Source organism: Silene latifolia, chromosome 11, assembly GCF_048544455.1.
Source record: "Silene latifolia isolate original U9 population chromosome 11, ASM4854445v1, whole genome shotgun sequence".
Classification (NCBI taxonomy): Eukaryota; Viridiplantae; Streptophyta; class Magnoliopsida; order Caryophyllales; family Caryophyllaceae; genus Silene; species Silene latifolia.
In genome coordinates, this window is record NC_133536.1 from 122,895,001 (window position 1) to 122,918,184 (window position 23,184).

Here is a 23,184-nt window from a genome sequence, read left to right on the forward strand (position 1 = left end):
TTTCGAGATAAGAAACGGCTGAATGCCGTGAGCTTTTAAAAAGAAAAAAATATCTGTTTTTTTTTTTGTATTTAGGGCAAAATGCCTCAAGAAATAAAAAAAAAACGTAAAATTCACGTGGTACCCTCGAACTTTGTCATTTTGCACATGGTATCCAACTTTTTAAGTTTGTGTACATTATACCCTCTATGTTTGAATTTCATGCACAACATGTCCTTTTTGTCGCTTTAAAAAAACTCAATTGCGCATAATTCCTAGATCGAAATTCAAAATCGGCTAATTTTTTTTCGTTAAATGATTATCTCGTCATAATCTACAATTTTGAGAAAAAACAAATTGCCGACTGACATTTTATAGGGTTTTTTTTAACGAAAATCTCAAATCAAACATATCTTGGATCTTAAATTTCCGAATGACCATTTTCGTTTTATCAATTTATAGATCTCGAAGAGTTAATTAATTTGAAAAAAAATTAGTCAATTCCGATTTCTGATCTATAATTTATGCTCAATTGAAAATTTTAAAAACGATAAATAGCGCATGTTGCGCTTGAAAATCAAATTTCAAGGATATCATGTACACAAACTTAAAAAGTAGGGTACCACGTGAAAAATGGCAAAGTTCGAGGGTACCACGTGAATTTTCCGAAAAAAAAATGTTTTTGTTTTTGGATTGGAATGCCGAGGGCATTTAAAATAAAATAAAATAAAAAAACTGTTTTTTTTTTGTTTTGAGCAATGCCGAGAGCATTTTTTTAAAAAAAAAAAAAAAAAATTGTGTTTTGGCCATTAATAATTATACATTAAATTTATAATGTATGATTATTTGTTGTGAAAAGGTTCACAAATTTGAGATACCCAAATTATTTTAAAGAGGTTTAAAATAATGTTAGATTAATTCATATTATAGGTTAATGTGAATTAAGATTGGAATTATTGTGAGTAATTGAGGAATTGTCACATAATTTGATCATTTAAATAGGTGGTTTGGATAAATTACTCTACATAATTAAAGAATTATGTCTTGAATGATTAATTTATAGTTGATGCTTTTTATTTAGTTGTATGAATTGTTGAATGGTTTATTTACGTATTTTTGCAATCGGTTGTAATTTTGTATTACCTAGTGTGACCTTAGTTGATTATGTTTTCGTAATGATGGAAACATAGTCTTAATATAATTTTGAGATCTCGAATCTCCTTTTGGTTTTCTTTAGTATTATGTTTATGAAATTTGAATGTAAATAGGTTTATTTTGTAATTTTATGGTAATTTTGAGAAGACTAAAGATGGAGATTGGATTGCTCACTCCCGCTACATGGACCAAGATGGAACATCAAGACAAGCTTCTCGGATCCTAGGAAGGATTCCAAAGTTGTATTTATGTTCATTTTGGTAGATAGGCCACACTAGGACTTTGTTTTTTATTTTACGTTTTTCCTTTCATGTTGCTTTTCATCGCATGATAATTAGTGCATCATATTCCGCCTAAACCAAACCACCTACTAAAATGCATGAAAATTGACTCATATAGATTGAATGTTAGTTATCATGGACATAAAGATGTCACACTATTTTAAGCCATCATCTTAGTTTATTCATTCTCGCATGCTAGATATTAGTTCACTTAAAATGAATTAAAATAAAGTTGATGGGATCTTCCTCTAAAACTAAAATTGAGACTAGTCTTTATAAGGGCAAACAACTATGAATACCTTCTTCGTCGGTAGGCATATAGGACCTTACTCTCCATGTGACCCCTTCTACATTGGGTAAGTAGTTTGTGTTGACTTATTTTACCTCAACATTATAATCCGAAGAGTTTCTCGTGATTATGATGGACTATAGATAGAATTTACAGAAATTTATCAACCAAGAATTCTAACAGTAGAATTAGCCAAGAGGTTGGCTTATCAATTTACAGATAATTGAGTCTTGGGATCATTTATATAATTCTTGAGGGAGGTCAATTGTATAAATGCTTGAGTCTTCGCTTATAACAGTTTTGCATTAGACTTAAATCATAACGATGAGTATGCTTATTATATTTTTCTTTTTTTTCCGCAGTGTAGAATTCGTTTTATATTGATACAACTGCTTACAACAAATGGCTGGAAATAATGATATCCCTATGCCAAGTGCCACACTTGCACGCGAGTCCTGTCTCAAAACTTTCATGGACCACATGAATCAGTCCACCCGACTGAAGAATGACGGGTCCAACTTTGCGGACTGGGAGGCATCATTAAGGAATGTTGCCATTGCTGACGGTAAGCTCAAGTACTTAACTGAGCCAATACCGCCAAACCCAGGCCCCAATGCAAGAGATAACGAGTCACTTGCTTATAGTGACTTCGTCATGGAAGCGGGTGCGATAAAGAACGTACTCATTTTTGCAATGGAAACCAATTTGCAAAGACGCTTCATTGCCCAAGGTGCAAACAAGATTTTCACCACGCTCACTAATGAGTTCTCAAAAGCACCGAGAATCGTTACTTATGAGCATATCTGTCGCTTCTTTGATGCGAAACTCCAGAAGGGCCAACCGGTTAGCCCACACATTCTTAACATGATTGAGAATGTCGAGAAACTGGAGGCACTTGATTGCAAAATCAGTGAGAGCATAGTCATTGACCGTATGCTTCATTCACTTCATGATGGTTTTGCCCTCTTCAGGGTAAATTACTACATGAATGACATGAAGAAAAGTCCTCATGAGCTACACTCACTTCTCGTACAGACCGAGAAGGATATGAAATTGAGTGGGAGCATGAAGCAAGATGTTCTCATGATTTCCAACAAGAATAAGGGTAAGGGCAAAGCTCACGGGGACCTAACTGTAGGAAAGCTAAAGTTTAAAAAGTCAGGAAACGGTAAGAGTGGGCCTGGTGAGACTAGTGGCTCACAAGGCAAGGCAAAGAGCAAGGACGGTAACGTTGAGTGCCACCATTGTCACAAGACTGGGCATTGGAGGAGGAACTGTCCCGTGTACCGTGAGGACATAAAAGCAGGCCGCGTCACTCCTGTTGGTATGTCATCTTATATTCATATGATTGAAATTAACCATGCAAGTTTCGGAACTTGGGTACTTGATACTGGTTGTGGTTCTCATCTGTGTAATCATTTGCAGGGCTTAAAAAACATCAAACCCCTCGCAAAGGGTGATGTAGACCTGCGAGTCGGGAATGGAGCACGAGTTGCTGCAGTCTCAATGGGAACATACGTAATCCAGCTCCCTAGTGGTTTTGAGTTATATTTATATAACTGTTACTATGTACCCAGTTTATCTAAGAATATTATTTCTATTTCCGTACTTGATAAACACGGTTTTTCATTTTCAATAAAGGACAATAGCTGTATTTTCTCTTTTAATGAAATGTTTTATGGCAAAGCAGTTTCCATGAATGGAATTTATATCTTAGATCAAACCACAGATATATTACATGTGAATAATAAGAAATTAAAGATTGGTGACAAGGATCAAACTTATCTATGGCATTGTCGAATGGGACACATAAATGAAAAACGTGTAAAGAAACTCATTGAAAGTGGAACTATTTCCACATTTGATTTCTCATCATTTGGCACGTGTGAATCATGTCTTATCGGCAAAATGACTCGAATTTCCTTCAAAGATGTTGGATTGCGCGCTAATGACCTATTAGGACTCATACATACTGATATATATGGACCTATGTCAATTACCGCAAGAGACGGCTATAGATGTTTTATCACTTTCACGGATGATTTGAGTAGATACGGATATGTCTACTTAATGAAGCATAAAAGTGAGTCCTTTGAAAAATTCAAAGAATACCAGAATAAGGTTGAGAACCAACTGGGTAGAAAGGTTAAAGCACTCCGTTCAGATCGTGGTGGCGAATATCTTTCAAATGAGTTTGATCAACACCTTAAAGACTGTGGAATAGTTTTGCAGTTAACTCCACCTGGAACACCTCAATTAAATGGTGTGTCCGAACGGAGAAATCGAACACTATTTGATATGGTTCGATCCATGATGAGTCACACGGTAGTACCTGATTCATTATGGAGTTTTGCTATTTTGTCAGCTGCTCTTATACTTAACCGAAGTCCGTCTAAAGCTGTCGACAAGACTCTATATGAAATGTGGAAGGGAACGGTCCCTAACTTGTCCTTTATTCGGGTTTGGGGCTGCGAGGCATGTCAAGTGGAGACACGAGGATAAGCTCGGCCCGCGATCGGTCAAGACATACTTTATTGGTTATCCAAAAGGAATGTTTGGTCATTACTTCTACTCCCCTACCGAACATCGCGTTTTTGTTGCGGCTAGTGCAAAGTTCTTAGAGAAAGAATTTCTCGAGAACAAGTCAAGTAATTGAACCTTCGAGCTGTCGAAGATTCAAGAACCAACAACTGAGAACAGATGGAGGAAGATGTTCCTTCAACTAATGATACGGTTAATATTCCTCAGGAACCTAGGAGGTCGGGTAGAGTCTCTAATCCTCTAGACAGATACATTGGTATGGTCGAGGAAAATGACGTTTTACTCCTAGAGAGTAATGAACCCGCTACCTATAAAGGTGTCATGACCTGTTCCGACTCTAAGCTATGGCTTGAAGCCATGCAATCCGAGATGGACTCCATGTATGAGAATGACGTATGGGATCTTGTTGATTTACCTAACAAGGTAAGACCTCTTCAGTGCAAATGGCTTTACAAAATAAAGCATTCTGTAGACGGGCAACCAGATACCTATAAAGCACGACTAGTGGCAAAAGGTTTCACTCAAGTGCACGGATTGCATTATGATGAAATTTTTTTACCCGTAGTTATGCTGCGTTCCATTCGGATAATCTTAGCGATTACCGCTTTTCATGACTATGAAATTTTGCAAATGGATGTGAAAACCTCCTTCTTAAACGGTTATTGGAGGAGGAGTTGTACATGGTACAACCCGAAGGTTTCATAGATCCTGAAAATCCTAAGAAAGTGTGCAAGATTAAACATTCCAATTATGGACTTAAGCAAGCTTCTCGGAGTTGGAATCATCGTTTCGACCAGGTGATAAAAGAGTATGGTTTCACTCGATCGGTCGAGGAACCATGCTTATATATCAAGTCGAGTGGGAGCAAGATTGTTTTGTTGATATTGTATGTCGATGACATACTCTTGATTGGGAATGACATTCCTCTCTTATCTTCGGTAAAAGGATGGTTGAAGAACCATTTCCAGATGAAAGATCTGGGTGAGGCACAACGCATATTGGGAATCCGTATCTATCGAGATAGATCACGACGGATGTTATCATTGAGTTAGGAGTCTTATTTAGATAAGATTCTTGAAAGGTTCAGCATGACCAACTCCAAGAAGGGGAACCTTCCAATGACGTCTGGGATGCATTTGAGCAACTCTCAGCCACCCAAGACACCTGAAGGGGTTGAACGCATGAGTCGTGTTCCTTATGCATCAGCCATAGGATCAATCATGTATGCCATGATATGCACACATCCAGATGTGGCATATGCATTGAGTATGACAAGTCGGTACCAAGGCAATCCAGGTGAAACACACTGGATGGTTGTTAAAAACATCCTTAAGTACCTACGGAGGACTAAGGATTGGGTATTGACTTATGGAGGAGATATTAAGCTATGTGCAATCGGTTATGCAGGTGCTAGCTTCCAAACAGATCGAGATGATTCGAAATCTCAGTCTGGATTTGTCTTTACTCTTAATGGTGTTGCGGTCAGCTGGAAGAGTTCCAAACAAGAAGTTGTAGCAGATTCTACTAATGAATCCGAGTACTATGCCGCTTCAGAAGCAGCAAAGGAAGCTATATGGATGCGTCAATTCTTACAAGGACTAACCATAGTTCCTAGTTCGAATGACCCAATCACCATCTATTAGGACAATAGAGGTGCACCTTCCAGGCCAAGGAGCCTAAGTCTAGCAACAAGTCTAGACATGTACATCAGAAGGCTCACCTGATCCGTGATTACGTGGAGCAAGAGGAGATAGTGATAGACAAGATTGCTTCGGATGACAACATCGCGGACCCTCTCACTAAACCATTGAAATATGATAAGCATGAAGGGCACGTTATTTCCATGGGAATTAAACGTGTTCCGGAGTTATAGTAGTTGATTTTGGATTCGATACATTTTCCTTTTCATATGCTATTTATAACTTCATCGTATTATTTCATATTTTGTTTTTCATGTGGATTGTACGACAACTTTGAACGCCACAAAGTGAACTGAATTACATTATATTTGTTTTCGTCCGTAATCACCTACATGAGCTGATAACTCTGGCTATTATATTGTGAAGTTGATTGATGGTGGGTTCAACGAGCCATAAGTCAAACGGTTGGCTGATCGATCACAGATGCGAGTTATAACGATACCTCGTAGGACATTGTGACAACGTAATGGAGTCCTAAATGTTTAAAAACATTCGGTGCCAGGTCGTGGATTGGACTTCCATTGTGTTCCTAGAGTCGATTATTTTGACTATCGATTGTCTCTTGAGATTAAGGCAGTTTTTGGGTGACTTTGGTTTCTTTCTCATGGTTGACCGTGACAGGAGGCTAAGCAGATTTTTACTGGGTCATTTCATATTGTGCTTATATCTGCAGGATTCGAGTTGAAAAAAATATCCAACCTTTATCAGGTTTAGTTATTTCTCAGGGCCACTCGAGGAGTTGTAACTGAAATGCATGGCCATGCTCGAATGATGATTCGTTTATCAGTTAAGTTACTCTCTAGTCGGAAAAACCAATCTTGATATTGATCACTTGTAAAATATGACCTTTGTGAATACGGATTTTGCAAATTGTTTTACATTGAGTAGGAGAAATTAAGGATATGAGAATCGGTTATCGCACATACACTTGTGAGGACAAGTGGGAGATTGTTAGAGCTAGTGTCCTCCACAGTTAGTGTGATAACGTATATAAATCTCTTATAGGTTCACAGGGTATACTTAGTATTTTATCAGTTGATTAACTTTTACTAATAACGGTTGGCTTGCTAGAAGTTTGACGTTATTATCATACTGATGGCGGTGATCAACTGGTCCCTAAAAGTCACACTTAAAGGATGTGTTTGAGAGATGTGATTATATGAAAATATAATCACATTGATGCCTTATATGACTAAAAGGTTAGTCCATGTTTTTGACTAAAAAGTTAGTCAATGTGATGATGAGACGATTATTTAATACAATTAAATAATATTAGCTGAGACGAATTAATTGTTAATTCGTAAATTGAATATAAGATGTTATATTTAATTAATGTATATAATGTTAGCTTAAACGAATTAAGATGTTAGTTTGTAATTAAACGTAAACAGTTATATTTAATAAGCAAATTATAAATATGCGATATTTATAATTAATGTATATATTATACGAAATTGTCATAATAAATGATGACAGACCGGTATTAATAAATCGACTACAAACTGTTGTGTGTGGACTTATTAATACGGGACAACATATATGACAATTGATAAATAATACACATTTTATACATTTTGAGTACAACCAAAAATAAGAAGATTTTCTCCTTATTTTTGGTGGTTGGTGAAACCGAAAAGGGAGAAAAAAAGGAAGAAAAATATCTTCCCATTGTACTCTCCATTTACACGGTTATAAGGAGATAAAAGAGGATGATTTTACTTACTTCTTTTTGACCTAATTCTCACATCACAAAAAAACCCTAAAAATCATTAGAAATTAGGGATCTCATTCTAGCAAAAGGAGAGGCATTTCTCAAAGCATTTTGGGTGCAACAATTAGGAGAATATCGATCTCGATATTTGTTCTTAGGCCAAATTGCTAGGACCAAAGGTTAATTCTAATCTCTACTCTTTTTGTTTATGCAATTTCGTTTATGACTAGAAATTTCATAATTATAATTTCGTTATAATCCGAATTTCTTGATGAAGTATACCGATATATCACACATTTGATCCTTTATTTCATTATTTATTTATTTATTTAGAAGTGATCAAGTGATCATAGAAATGACCCCTCTCCCGTTTAGAGCCGATCATAGGAATGACCCCTCGTTTTCTTATTTTAGTGGGTGCCTAGACCCTAGGAGAGCTATCTAGAGGCTCCAGCTTTCGTGGCCGAGGTCCTTCGTCCTAGGAGCTCGAGCCGATTGTTGCTGAGGACGCCCATGGGACCTGTGTGGTACTTGAGCGAGCGTTTGACTCGGCAGTGCTCTCGTGACACCTTCACAATTCCTATCAATCCTCCACAGACGATGTTTAGGGAGCCTTCTGAGGCTGAGATGGAGGCTGACTTAGCCGACGCGGGTGGTGATGCCCTCCTTCTTCCTGGTGAGGAGTACTCTGAGTTCGTTCGTCAGAGGCTGGCGTACTGACCGATCGTGGTAAGCATTTTACCTTTTTCTTCTTTTCGAATTGATTTGATGAATGATCATCAAATAAAGAATCATTTGAACCTTATAGGAGATCGAGGTGAAGGGCGTCGAGCCCCCAGCTTACCCCCGAGGGGTTGGAGTACACTGATGTGGCGGGCATGACGACGATCTCGGAGATCCGCGACTTTGGCGAGAAGGTGACCGACGCTGGCCTGGACAAGTGGCAGCACGTCGTGAGGAGGGTAAGCCCCAGCTTTGGTGGTCTTTATTATTTTATTGCATAGGAATGCATTTGTTCCTTTTCTAAACCTTCTTTGTTATTCAAATGCAGGTGGCACCGTCTCGATACGTGGCGTTGTGGAGCATGGCCAACCGGCTGCGGGTTATGGCCATCGAGGCACTCGTAGGTGGCCGGCGTCGACAGGTATGAACCTCTCATTCCCTTTCTTATTTTATTTTATTTGACATTTCAAATTTCGTTGCAATGAAATGTTTTTTCACTTTATTGAAAATGATTGAAATGAGGCATTTCTTCATTTGTACGCAAAGGGAGCATGACCTGGAGCGCGAGCTGGCGCAGTCTCGGGAGGAGATGGCTCGTCTGTTGAGGGAGCTTGAGGTCAGGGACGCCGACATCGCTTCCCTTGAGGCGACTGTGGCTGAGTTGAGGGGCCACCAGGACTAGCTGATTTTCTTCTTTTTGTTGTTGTCTTGTATATCTTGTACATTTTTGGACTTTTCCGGACTCTGTTTTGGGCGAGAGCCCCCAGTTTGATGTAGAGACTGTCTTTTGGTTGTGTATATAACGGCCTGAGTGCCTTTGCTGTTGGGTGTTTGTTGTTCCTGCAGGTTAGCTTAAAAAACAGGTTTGGTAGGTGACGGTTTGCGCCGTCATGCTGCCGAAATTTACATAGAATTTACACGTAAAACATATAGCATATAGGTGGCCTAAATTGGCACAAAATGGAAAAAAAAAAGTAAAATAAAAGTGCCCAAAAATGAGCAAAAATGACAAAAAATGCTCAGAAATGTGAAAAAAATGCCTAGAAATGAGTGAAAATGACCGGACGGTAGGGAGGCCTACCCCCTAAAAAAAAATAAAAAACAATGGCTAAGTGTGAAATGTATTGAAAAAGAGGAGTGAAATGATTCCCCTAAAAAAAGAAATAAATAGAAATGGGTAAGTGTGCTCGTTTGGCAAAAATGTCGACTTTGTCTCGAAAAGCGAACCCGAAATGAATTAGGAAACATAAAACTTGGTAATTTGATGGAATTACAAAATTAAGATCCTATAGGAAAAGGAAATTATAACCAAAAGCAAAAATAGAAAAGATCCAAAGCTGAGAACACGGAAAAGGCCCTGGGGAAGAGGCGTAGCATGAGCTGCGACCCTTCGAAGAGGCGCAGCAAATGCTGCGTCATTTCTCCAGTTAGTCAGACCTCGACAGAAATTAGGAAATAGCAAATAGTATAAATAGAGACGTCGGAGAAGCTTTTATTCATACAAATCCTTCTTCTTTGTTCCGTCTATCACATAAAAACTCTCATATCTTCTCAAAAAAAAATTCAAAATTATGGATGCCTTTGAAAACCGTCTGAAGGAGTGGACAAATGAGTTCAAAAATGTTGATAAACACGACATGGGTGCTTTTAATTTAGGATCGATCTTGAGTCTCAAATTAGTGAAAGTTGTGAAGCCTTTCTTGGATGCTTGCTTTGAGTATTGGGACCCAAATTTTCATGTATTTGCCTTTTCGGGAGGCGACATTTGTCCCTTCCCTGAAGAAATAGCTACTATTGGAGGATAAGACCCAGAAAATATACCAGCTATACCCCCTAGCTCTCAAGGATATAAAAGTAAATTTAGGGATTTGCTTGGATTGACCAAGGCTGAGGTGGACCGTCTTGTGACCTCAAAAGGTGTCCGCATGTTTGACTTTATCGGTCGATTTATAAATAGGGAGGACCCTACTATTTCTTATGTTGCGAGGCGCAGGGCCTTCGGGTTTTGCCTACTTCATTGCTATGTCCTTCGAGGGCATGTTGATGATGATATGAGAGGTGACCCTCGTTTTCTGAGCCTAGTGGAACAAATGGAGCTGCGCAAGAGCCCAGCATGCCTTTGCTTAGGGGAGACCATTCTTGGTTTGGATAACAGAATGGCCAACCGTGAGCTTCCTTATTTGGGAAGTCCCGTTATTCTGCAGGTAAGAACCTACTTTTTTTTTATTCAACTGTCCTTTTTACTTTTTTTTTTCGTTTTCGTTTTTTTTTCTTTTCAGTTGATTAATGGGTACTAATTCCTGTCTTCTTTTGCAGGTTTGGCTGATGGAACGGCTGCGGCTGATCGAGCCCTCAGTTAATCTGCCAGGATATCATGCTCGATCAATTGCAATGAGAACTAGGCTCTACATGGTGGACTTCACTCGGGTATGCAACTATTGGGAAAATAAGTTGAAGAGTGAAGGTGGTCCCTTGATTCGATGGATTGTGATATGGTGGCATATCAGGTCAATCACTGGAGTCTCATCTTTGGACTTGACACGGTCAGTTCGTATCCCTAGCTTGGAATTCATGATTTGCATTTTCCCGGAGAGATTGATGAGGGAAGTGGGCCTTAGGCAGAAAATCCCAAAACTTGATACCGTTCCTCAAACTGCATTGGCGCATACTTCGGAGTCTTGTCAAGAGTGGGTAATCAGGTGGGCTCAGAGGAACATGTGGTTCATACCGGTTCCTATTGGCTCCTTATGGGTATCTGACTCATATTTGCAATGGAGAAAGGTTGGTATTCCTGAAGGGCGCGAGAAGCTAAAGAAGCACGAGCCTGTGGATTATAAGATCCGCGAAGTAGCAAAGGAGAATCAAAAGTATTTCACTGAAGAGGAAGAAGAAGCCGGATTCCTAGTCACTCATCCGTCAAAGAAACCGAGAGTTGCTCCTGTCGTAGAGATGGTGATGGATCGAAATGGTAAGGCTAGACCGCGAGAACGACCATTGGTGATTAGGTTGGAGACAACGCAAGAGCGCCCGGCTCGTGGTCGAGATAAGAAATATGACAAAGGTGACAAAGGCAAAGGAAAAATGGAAGAATAGCCTTAGTCTTTTATTATTTTATTATTATTATTAATTAAGTTGTAATAAACGGCGGGGTTTTAAGAATCCTAGCCTAGCATTTATTTTCAGCATTTTATTTTATAGGTATTTGGCATATTATTACTATTTATGGAACAATGAATAAAAGACTTATTAGTTAAGAAACTGATATGATTTTCTTTTATTATTCTTGTCAAATTTCAAATGCAAATGCAAATGTCCTTCTATTTACATTAAAATAACGGTTGTATCCTATGAAGGATTCCCTACGTATTCATTAGAAAAATGAAATCAAACCCTGTCCGTAGTTCGAGTAAATGTAAAAGAATAATTGTTCGAAGCAAAAGCTTGTAATAAACATTTAGAAAAATAATCATGTGCTTTACTTACTCCTAAGGGAAGTACAATTCAATTTATTTGATGATGTGAGGATGTCGAAATGTCAAAATGCAAGAGCATAGTGACATAAGCTTTAGCTGTCCAGGGGCCGGTTTTATTTCGTGTCGCATAAGCGGCACGTGGGTTACACGAGGCGCGTTTTCTGTCCTATCCTAAGGGTAATACCGTTTCAATTTGTCTAGGTTGGTAGGGTGATGTGACCATAATTGGCGCATATTTAGCCCCCGAATTAGCCTCGTTTCCATGCTTTTTAGTGCTTATTTGGGTCATTTCTTATCTTTAGTTCTTTGTTTTGCATATTCTTTGAGATTTTGATCCCTTGGTAGGAAAGGAGTAAGAATCTTGCATTTTCATGGCAAAACGAGACTAAATTGATCGAATTCAATGACCAAGCATCAAGGAGAGACGAGATTAGAAGGCCTTTGTACATATCATAGTAGAAGAGCAATGTTGAGAAAAGATCCTTGAGTCCCCAAGGAAATCCCCAAGGAATTTATGAAGAAAAGGGAAGAAAAGAAGAAGAATTGTTGCTGACTGACAATCCGAGCGGATTGTCACCAATCCGTCCGTCCCGCAGCAGCACAATCCGAGCGGCTTTGCCACAATCCGCTCGGATTCCCCCTCCACCATCCGCCCGGATTCCCATGAATCCGCTCGGATTCCAACGCCAAAATCCGCCCGTCCCGACCCCATTCCGCCCGGATTCCAGCACAGCACGGATTGTCTTCTCCAAGCTACGAAAAGAGAAGCCCTTCTCTCAGAAAATACCGGCTCCTCCTTGCTCAACTTAAAAAGTGTAATTACTAGTTTAGCCTTTAATTAACCCTAATGCATCCTCCCTAATTTTCACTATAAATACCCCATTAGTCTAATTAGAGGAGCATGTTCTTCTTATCAATAATTAGTGTAGTTAATATCAATCAAATCTCTCTTTAATATTGTAATCAAGTATTAATCAAGTTTTAATCCAAGTTTTAGTTCTTTAATCTCTCTTTTGTTCATCATTTATTTTGGGTAATTGAAGATTATTTTGGGTTATTGTTGGGAGATTGACAACCTCTCAATCAAGCATTCAAGTACTTCTATTATTCTTGCTTTGTTATTGGAATCATTAGTAGGTATACTCTCTTAATCCCTTTTTAATTATTGCTAATTACTTTCATTTATTCATCATGTTTCATATTGTTGGTATGATTGACAACCTTGCTAGCATGATCAACATGATAATGAGTGAGTAGTCTCTTAGCTAGGGTTAATGGGTGATTAGGGGAAACCAACATGGGGAATGATTCATGCTTAAATTAATATGCTTTCATGTGTTATTTGCTTGCTTGTTTTGATCTCAACTCATGCACATGTTATATTTGATGAAATGCTAAGCCTATGAATCCTTGCATTTACTATCATCTTCTATCTTTTCAATGAGACTTGTAAGACATAACCCAACTCGAGTCTCATTAGACCATGCATGTTGTTGAGTAGGGAAGATTAAGTCGACTTGTAGGTGTTGTACAATCTAATCGATTCGGCTCCGAGACCCAAACTTTCCTAGGATTGTAAGATATAACCCAACTCAATCCATCACAACAATAATTGCTTGCTTATAATTTGAGAACATGTTTGTATGATCATATCCCATGATTCCCCTATGACCCCATGACACCCTAGTGCCTTTAATCAATTGTTTACACCCCTTTAATTCATCTTGCTTGAATTATTTTCATTGCTATTTTAGTTTAGTAACCTTCTACATCAACCCAATTTGTGACACCCCTTAGACACCATTAGTTACAATAGAAATCTCATTTCAACTCCCGTCCCTTGGGATCCGACCTTTACTTGCCTCTTTACTAATTGTAGAGTTGCTTGTGGAGCTATAAATTGTGTTTTGATTCGACCGTGACCAACGACCGCATCTTAATTTGTGAACACTTAGCGGGATCGCATCAAAAATGGCGCTGTTGCCGGGGACGGTGTTTGTTTGATTTAGATTTCTTTTTATTGTCATTAGTTGTGTCTTTCTTCACCTTGAGGAAGTAAAACTCCTCAAGGTTTGTTCTAATTGTTTTCGAGTTGTTTGATATTTTGCATGTCTAGAAGGTTACAAAGTGATTTGTTACCTTTTGACCGTGAAATCGAAAGAACCTTGACGAACAATAGGAGAGTTGTTAGGAGGAATTTACGAGGTATTAGTGAAGTTGTCCAACCCACTAGTGAGTTTGTCAATCCTTTCGCAATAGAAGGAGAAGAAAACCCATTACACAATACCCCACAAAATCCACCTACAATGCCAAAATTCTCATCACACTCCGTACCCACCGAGGAGAATCTACCAAATGGTACTCCTACACCGCAACATCTCACCGGAAATTTTATTGCCAAGTCCGCCTTCATCCAACTAGTTGAGAGGAGCCAATTCGGGGGGGATGCCTAGTGAGGACCCTCATTCTCATATGGAAACCTTTTGCGATTATTGTGATGCTATCTCTTAAACGGGCGTGACTCAAGACCAAATTAGATGGGTCTTATTTCCTTTTTTCTTAATCGGCACCGCGAAGCAATGGTTGAAGGGCCTTGATAAGGCCACCCTTGGAATAGATTCTTGGAAGAAGTTGGCTCTAGCTTTCTACAAAAAATTCTACCCACCGGAAAAGACTAACATGCTAAGAGCTCAAATTACGGGTTTTAAGCAAAGGGATGAAGAGTCTTTGTATGAAGCTTGAGAGCGGTTCAAGGGAATTTGTCGCTCATGTCCTCACCATGGACTTAGCGAATGGTTTTTGGTGCAACAATTTTGGAATGGTTTATATGAAGATTCTAGGAACATTCTCAATATGGGATCAAATGGAATGTTCACCGAAGTTGATGACAATCAAACATGGAACAAGATTGAGGAAATGGCGGTCCATAACTCACAATATAGTAGACCTCGCAAGGCTACTAGAGGAGGAAAGCATGAAGTGGACTGCATTACTCAATTGGGTGCTCAACTTAGTGCTCACATTGACACAATCAACTTGAAGTTTGAACAAGCTATGGCTAGACTTGAGGAAAATTCAAAATCATCGAAGCATCATGTTAATGCCATGACGGCATCCTCATCAATCCCAAGTGGGATATGTGAGAATTGTGGAACTTTGGGACATGACCAAGGTGAATGTAGGGGAACAAATGAACAAGTGAATGCTTTCCAAGCATACAAGAGTGGTACCCCTTATTCCAACTTTTACAATGAAAACACCAAATTCCATCCAAATCTCTCATACAAAAGCCAAAATGTTCAAAACCCTCAAACAACATACACTCCACCACCCATGAGAAACCAAAATCAAAGACCCTTTTACAATCAAAACCAAGGTTACCAAAATCAAAATCCATACAATCACCAAAATGACCAAGGCTTTGATGTCCAAAAAGCGGTCCTCCAAATGCAAAAGAATCAACAAGAATTTTTCACTCAAATGCAAAAAGATAGCCAAGCAAAGGAAACCACCATCAACAACATTCTAGCTCACACCAAGATGTTGGAAACACAATTGACTCAACTAGCATCTTCAAGCTCACAAAGACAAAAGGGGCAATTACCACCTCAAAGTAATCCCCCTAGACATGAAACGGTTAGTGCCATTCACTTGAGAAGTGGTACAAAGTATGAAGCACCGAAGAAGCAAGTAGAGGATGAAGTTGTGGAAGCTAGTGAAAAGGAAGAAATTGTGCAAAACTCCAAAGATGGAGAATCATCAAAAGAAGAAAGTTCAAAGAAAAATGAAGACAAGGCCAAGGAGAAGGAGCCCATTGTGATTAGACTTCCTTTTCCAAGTCGTCAAGCGAAGCCCAAATTTGATGATCAACTTGGAAAATTCATGGAAATTGTGAAGAATTTAGAAGTCTCAATTCCTTTCACGGAATTAATCAATCACGTTCCGGCCTATGCGAAATACATGAAAGATATCCTTACAAAGAATAAGTCAATCCGGAAACTTGAGACTATCGCCTTCACTAAGGTGAGTAGTGCAATACTTCAAGGGAGTTCACCTCCAAAGTTAAAGGACCCGGGAAGCTTCTCAATACCGTGTACCATTGGCGACACGACGATCAACAAAGCCTTATGTGATCTAGGGGCTAGTGTGAGTGTCATGCCGTACTCGGTAAGTAAAAGGTTGGGAATGGAAGAGCTTAAATGCACCAACATCACACTTCAAATGGCCGATAGATCGACGAAGACACCGTTAGGGATATGGGAAGATGTCCCCGTGCGAATTGGGAAGTTTTTCATCCCGGTGGACTTTGTCATTGTTGCTATGGAGGAAGATTCCAACATTCCAATCATCCTAGGAAGACCTTTCCTACACACCGCCGGTGCGGTGATTGATGTGAAACATGGTGAGCTCACTCTAGAAGTGGGAGATGAAAGCATAACTTTTAATCTTGACAAGACTATGAGAGCTCCTCGTTTGCATGAGCCATGTTTCATGATTGATCATTATAGCCGAAAAGATGAGAAGAAGAAATCGGAACTCCAATGGAAGAAGAAAATTGAAGATGCTCCATTCAAAGAGCAAGTGAATTGTGACAAGGAGAGCTTGCAAAGCTCATCAAAATCAACCAAGGAAGAAGAGGATGGCCTCATTGGCCAAGAGAAGAAATTGGGAGAGTTGTCTCTATCTAAGCAAGAGATTTTCAATGATCAACTCAATGAAGTTTGTGGTCTTTGGGACGACAAATTTGAAGGTATTTTTAATCCCTACATTGGACATGCTATCGATCATGATCAACAACAAGGGCCGAGGTCTATTGAGAACCTCTACCATGATAATGAACAAGCTTTTGATTACTTCTTCAAGGTGTTGAGCAACATCAACAACACCTTGGACATGCCCCCTTGACATCTCATCAAGAATGAGAGTTTGGTGGAGTCCTCCCTAAACCACCACTTGTAAATATTTCTAACTCCCTAACTTACTTTTCAATTCTTGTATTGCATTTTTGTCATCTTTGGATTTTTATTTACTTTGATCAAAATAATTGTCATGTAAGAGAGAAGTGGGGGAGGGACTAACAATTTCAATTGATGTGTAGTGTTTTAGCTTAGTGTGGGGATGGCAATTGCCTAGGCTATCCATGCCTTAGTAGTGCTCCCACAATGAAGAACCCAAGACTTGAAGAAAGAATGGAAGAATGATAAGGGAAATGCAGTGTGCACGGATGGAACTGAATCCGTGTACACAGGGCCAGAATCCGAGCGGATTCCAGAGAATCCGCCCGTCTTACAGAATCCGAGCGTATTGCAGAAAAGACGCCCGTCTTGAACTGAGCTGAATTTTGAAATTTCTTGACTGTGCTAAAATCCGAGCGGATTCCCAAGAATCCGCCCGTCTTGTGAAATCCGTCCGTCTTGTAAGAAAGACACCCGTCTTTGCAGCTGAGGAAAACAAGCAAATTTCTCTGGACAGAAATCCGTCCGTCTTAGAGCAAATCCGCCCGTCCCGTGTTCAGTAAATCCGAGCGGATTGTAACAAATCCGCCCGTCTTTAGGCGAGTTTTGCAAAGTTCAGAAAGAGCAGAATCCGCACGGATTGGGCAGAATCCGCACGGATTGCCCCTGCAGATTCGAAATTTTCGGCCTCTTTAAAACCCCTCCCACCTTCATTCATTCATTCATTCATTCATAAACACTACCCACAACATCAAAACCCTCATCCTCTCCATCACAAAAACAAAAACCCTCAACAACATTCACTAAAATCAAATCAAACCATCCTTCCAACAACAAATTAATCACTCCTTCCTCAACAAAAATCAAAACCAAGCACAAAATCTTCAACCTTTGAGTCGATTTTTGTTTTCATAAAGGCAAAGCCTTTCACCTTCAAATCGATTTGGGCATACTACAAATTGAAGATTTTTCACTCTTTTCTTGGTTAGTTCATCAATGGCAAGGACTAAGGGAGCAACAAAGGCAACAAAGGCACCAAAGGCTAAGGCACTCTCACAAAGGCAAAAGGCTCTTCAAACAAAGAAAGCATTGGCTATGGTGGTAGCAACACCAAACTTGGAAGTGCAACAACAACAACAACCTTCTATGGGAGCAACAACACCTTCTACTCCGGTAATTGATCAACTTTTGCATTATCCGGAGGTAACTTTTATTTCCGATACCCATAGAAATACCTTTGTCAAGTTTGCTATGAAGTCATTACAATCCACCAAATTCATATGTGAAGATACCTTACAAAAATTGGGTGTTCTTGAACAAACAAAAGCCTTTTTCAATGCCATGGGGTTGAAGAAATTGTTTGAAACAAGGGAATTGACATACCCCTCCCTTACCTTGGAATTTTTAAGTTCTTTGAAAGTCACCAAAGTTGAGAATAGAGAGAATGTCGAGTTTCGTCTAGCTAATGTTAGTAGACGCATTACCTTTCGGGAATTGGGTGAAATTTTGGGTCTTAGTGATGAATCGCGTTATCTTAAGCATTATGGAAAGTATGACCCCGAGCCTCTTTGGGAGGCAATCTCCGGGAAGAAATTTGAGGATTTTCATGCGAGTCGTGCTCTTTTGGTCCACCATCCGGGCATAAGAGTATGGCACAAGGTCGTGGGTAACACCATAATTGCTAGGAAAGATACCAACCATTTCACAAGACTTGATTTTATTCTCCTTGAATCGGCTTTGAATATCGGAAGAGTGCATACCAAGCCTTACAATTCTTTGAGGCTCTTGGTAGATAGATGGCTCAACATCGATAGTGGGAAGAAGGGCACGACCGTTATTGTCAATGGCGGCCTAGTTACACTCCTAGCCAAGCACTTTGATCCTAACTTCAATAAGGATAACAAGTACAAGGCAAAGGAGGGTGGCCATCTTGTTGATATGCATACTATGATTCACAAGTTCAAGTGGGTTGCCCATAACCCCCTTGACACTAAGTATGGATGGCTAACTAATGAAGCTAGATCGTTCACCTTGTCTTCAAAGATTTGCCGTCTAAGCGTCCACCGGACCAATTATCTACTTTCCCTTTCCGAATAAGCCGAGTATATCATTCAACAACAAAAGGGTGATCTTGAAATGCCCTCCTCTTCCATTGTCATACCACCTTACCCCTTTAAGTATGAAGAGTTCAAGCCGGAAGGAGTTGAAGTTGGGAAAGACTATGTGACTCTTCTCATGCAAGCCATGCACAAGCAAGCCTATGAAGATCGGAAAAATGCCTACTTGGCTCAATATCAAGCCCTCCTACATTTAGCTAGGCAAGGACTCCTTGATCCATCTTGTCCTTTGCCTAGTTGGGCGGATAGAGAAGTCTTATTTCCGGGTGCATCTAGGGTCGTTGTGGGTGACAATGAGGTTGTTGGAAATAATGAAGAAGTTGATGATAATATTGAGGAAGAAGCAAGTGAAGGAGAAAAGGATGGTGAAGATGATGATGAGGAAGATGAGGAAGAAAGTGAAGAAGCAAATGACAAGGAAAGTGGCAATGTCACCACTTCTCATGAGGGAAGTGATGATGATAGCATGATGGAAGATTAGCAAGCCTTGGAAACTCCTACACTCTCATGGTTTGTCTATTTCTCTCTTTGTATTTTATTTAATTTTGATCATTGTTGGAAGTAGTCCTAGCCCCATCAAAGGACTCACACCTCGGTACCATTGAGGTGTTCTCATTCTATTGTTCCCGTTTTTAAAATCCAAAATGACAAACTAGTTTCATGCATAGCATAGTGTGTGCATGAACTATACCCATCCTTGGACATTAGCAATAGTGTCTCACTCGGTTTGGGGAAGTTAATGCATACGCAACGGGAGGTAATCTAAATTATCCTCTTCGTCATAACAAAAACCATGCATCATGTAGTGTAGCTTAGTGTAGATTGCATTTAGTATAGAAATCATGCATCATCTTTGCATAATTTCCATCATTTTGGCCATTGAGGACAATGCCCATATTAGTGTGGGGATGGGAATTCTAACATTTGACTCTTATTCAAAATCCAAAAAAATTGAAAAATTTCAAAAATCATAAAAATTTGAAAATTGAAAATCCAAAAACAAGTTCATTTCCTTTTTAGTGTAGTCTTGTACATATTGTCTTGTATATATTGTGTTTGTTCATCCTTTTTCACATTGATCGACTACGCCACATCCGAGACATGAGGATATTGAAGACCGCATGGTATGATCTTTCCAATCTCCTTTTTCCTCTTTATGTTAATGACTATGTGGCTTTATTTTGATTGATGCGGTATAACAATGTGAACTTAGGACTTGCATTTAGTTTATATGGCATATTAGTTGGTAGAATCATATGCATTAGGATGTATATATGTTAGTCGCATCATGGCATGTAGTTTGCATGGTTAGAAAAATTTTGCGAAACCGTCTACTTGGGAAGCTTGACAAGTGTATATAGGCCCTAGTAGATGCTCTTTCTTCTTAAGACTTTGCTTGTTAGAATACTTGTAAAACACCCTAGGATGTGTCATGCTAGTATCCTTTGACCCATGGATTAAGGCCTAGTCAAGAGTACCTTGTGGTGTGATAACTCCTTGGCTACCGTTTATGCCAAGGTGACCCTTGAAACCATGCAATAATCATTCATCCATGTTCTACCATATTTTTGTCAACAAAAGGGAATGGGCACAAAAAGAAATCAATTTGAGTTCAATGAAATGAAAAGTGAAAGAAAGTTTGCAAAAATGCATCAAATGAAAAGAGGAGCAAAAATAGAACTCCAAAAGCTTCAAATACAAGGCACCCTCGTTACTAATTGGGGTGACTTTGAAAATGTTCAAAAGAAAATGCAAAAAGTTGAAAAGTTGTCAAGTGTTGAAAAGCCAAAAATCAAAAGAAATGGCAAAAAGAAAGTGTTCTCAAATGTTATATGCCACAAGAAATTGGGAGGAAAACAAAAACCAAAGCAAACTCCCAAATGAAACTCAAATTTTATTGATCCCTTTATCCATCATATCCATTTTTGTGCATGGTAGAGAGGGGACGACCCTTCTTCTTATCTAGGCAAGAGGGGGAATTCCGCGATCCTCCAGTGTTTCTAACACCATAGGGAGTCTACTCTTGACAAAAGCATTTAACGATTGAGGACAAAGGTACCCTAGCTTGACACAATTTGGAGGTGATTTATTGGTATCCTTCTAGGCTTAGTAGTTTGAAGAAATTGCATCTATGAAGGAATGTGTACCCTTGAATTGCTTCCCTTGTAGATAATTTCCGCCACTTAGATGAGGAAAGTGGCTATTCTTTTTGTAGATGCATCCATTATGTGATTTTGTGTGCTTAAAGTTTGGATGTGTCGCCATTTTGGCAAGACCCACCTTGCCTTGCAAGAAGACATCCTACCTCATGGTTGTCTTGTTGTGAGTTGAAGGGGCGGAGTGAGACCCGCTAATTGTCTCATATCGGCTATATTATTAGGATAGGTTAGTATTGGTCCTAGTCTTTGTCACCTCTTTACTCGGGACGAGCAAAGGTTCGGTTTGGGGATATTTGATGTGACCATAATTGGCGCATATTTAGCCCCCGAATTAGCCTCGTTTCCATGCTTTTTAGTGCTTATTTGGGTCATTTCTTATCTTTAGTTCTTTGTTTTGCATATTCTTTGAGATTTTGATCCCTTGGTAGGAAAGGAGTAAGAATCTTGCATTTTCATGGCAAAACGAGACTAAATTGATCGAATTCAATGACCAAGCATCAAGGGGAGACGAGATTAGAAGGCCTTTGTACATATCATAGTAGAAGAGCAATGTTGAGAAAAGATCCTTGAGTCCCCAAGGAAATCCCCAAGGAATTTATGAAGAAAAGGGAAGAAAAGAAGAAGAATTGTTGCTGACTGACAATCCGAGCGGATTGTCACCAATCCGTCCGTCCCCAAAGAAGACAATCCGAGCGGCTTTGCCACAATCCGCTCGATTCCCCCTCCACAATCCGCCCGGATTCCCATGAATCCGCTCGGATTCCAACGCTGAATCCGCCCGTCCGACCCCATTCCGCCCGGATTCCAGCACAGCACGGATTGTCTTCTCCAAGCTACGAAAAGAGAAGCCCTTCTCTCAGAAAATACCGGCTCCTCCTTGCTCAACTTAAAAAGTGTAATTACTAGTTTAGCCCTTAGTTAACCCTAATGCATCCTCCCTAATTTTCACTATAAATACCCCATTAGTCTAATTAGAGGAGCATGTTCTTCTTATCAATAATTAGTGTAGTTAATATCAATAAAATCTCTCTTTAATATTGTAATCAAGTATTAATCAAGTTTTAATCCAAGTTTTAGTTCTTTAATCTCTCTTTTGTTCATCATTTATTTTGGGTAATTGAAGATTATTTTGGGTTATTGTTGGGAGATTGACAACCTCTCAATCAAGCATTCAAGTACTTCTATTATTCTTGCTTTGTTATTAGAATCATTAGTAGGTATAATCTCTTAATCCCTTTTTAATTATTGCTAATTACTTTCATTTATTCATCATGTTTCATATTGTTGGTATGATTGACAACCTTGCTAGCATGATCAACACGATAATGAGTGAGTAGTCTCTTAGCTAGGGTTAATGGGTGATTAGGGGAAACCAACATGGGGAATGATTCATGCTTAAATTAATATGCTTTCATGTGTTATTTGCTTGCTTGTTTTGATCTCAACTCATACACATGTTATATTTGATGAAATGCTAAGCCTATGAATCCTTGCATTTACTATCATCTTCTATCTTTTCAATGAGACTTGTAAGACATAACCCAACTCGAGTCTCATTAGACCATGCATGTTGTTGAGTAGGGAAGATTAAGTCGACTTGTAGGTGTTGTACAATCTAATCGATTCGGCTCCGGGGCCCAAACTTTCCTAGGATTGTAAGATATAACCCAACTCAATCCATCACAACAATAATTGCTTGCTTATAATTTGAGAACATGTTTGTATGATCATATCCCATGATTCCCCTATGACCCCATGACACCCTAGTGCCTTTAATCAATTGTTTACACCCCTTTAATTCATCTTGCTTGATTTATTTTCATTGCTATTTTAGTTTTGTAACCTTCTACATCAACCCAATTTGTGACACCCCTTAGACACCATTAGTTACAATAGAAATCTCATTTCAACTCCCGTCCCTTGGGATCCGACCTTTACTTGCCTCTTTACTAATTGTAGAGTTGCTTGTGGAGCTATAAATTGTGTTTTGATTCGACCGTGACCAACGACCACATCTTAATTTGTGAACACTTAGCGGGATCGCATCATAGGGTTAGAAAATTCATTCCCGTCTAAGTCTGTAATCCTAACCGTACCCCCT

The 23,184-nt window shown here is 39.3% G+C and overlaps 1 non-coding gene across 1 annotated transcript; it reads right to left on the bottom strand.

Annotated features, from left to right (window-relative positions):
* Positions 1 to 14,531: 14,531 nt before the first annotated feature.
* Positions 14,532 to 14,638, bottom strand: LOC141616648 (small nucleolar RNA R71). Its single transcript, XR_012530980.1, has one exon. It is a non-coding gene; the product is annotated as a small nucleolar RNA R71 (small nucleolar RNA).
* Positions 14,639 to 23,184: the final 8,546 nt, after the last annotated feature.